The sequence below is a fragment of the Octopus bimaculoides genome, chromosome 8, assembly GCF_001194135.2.
Source record: "Octopus bimaculoides isolate UCB-OBI-ISO-001 chromosome 8, ASM119413v2, whole genome shotgun sequence".
In the NCBI taxonomy this organism is placed as follows: Eukaryota; Metazoa; Mollusca; class Cephalopoda; order Octopoda; family Octopodidae; genus Octopus; species Octopus bimaculoides.
Window position 1 is genome coordinate 27750587 of NC_068988.1, and position 745 is coordinate 27751331.

At 37.6% G+C, this 745-nt stretch overlaps 1 protein-coding gene across 1 annotated transcript in view; it reads right to left on the reverse strand.

The window, feature by feature from the left end:
- LOC106880875 (clarin-2) overlaps positions 1–745 on the reverse strand; it is a 26918-nt gene that overhangs the window by 19075 nt on the left and 7098 nt on the right. The window lies entirely within an intron of this gene.

Genomic DNA, 745 nt, shown 5'->3' on the forward strand with positions numbered 1-745 from the left:
ATATATATATATATATATATATAATATAAATTGAAATTGGCAACAGGAAGGGCATCTGGCTGTAGGAAATCTTTCTCCATAAATTCCATCTGAATCATACAGGCATGGAAAGTCGACACTAAAATGGTGATGATGGCGGTGGTAGTGATGATGATACTGATGATGATGACAACGATGATGATAATGATGATGAGAATGGTGATGACGATGATGACAATGACGATGGTGATGACGATGATGGCGATGATGACGGTGATGATGACGATGATAATGACAATGATGATGATAGTGGTGATGATGACGATGCTGATGACGATAATGACAATAACAATGATGATGACAATGATGATGATGACGACAATGATAATGACGGTGATGATGACGATGATGATGACGATGATGATGTGATAATGATGACGACAATGATGACGATGACGATGATGATGATTGTATATAATTGACTCACACCCATATATGGAAGGTGAAAAGCGGACGATATCAGCAGAGGCATACAAAGTGACTGACTAACTACGACTGCAAAAGTACAAATCGAATGTATTTTAGTTGCTGCCCCCACCCCCCATTACCTCCTTGCTTGTTGTCCTTACCATTGGAGTTTTAATTCCAACCTGTATTACCTTGCTATTCACTGCATTACATTGACAAATCAACATGTTGTCATGACAATCATTAATCTATTGCATATCATTATCTCTTCAGGCAGGTTGTAGTCAATTTTATATAT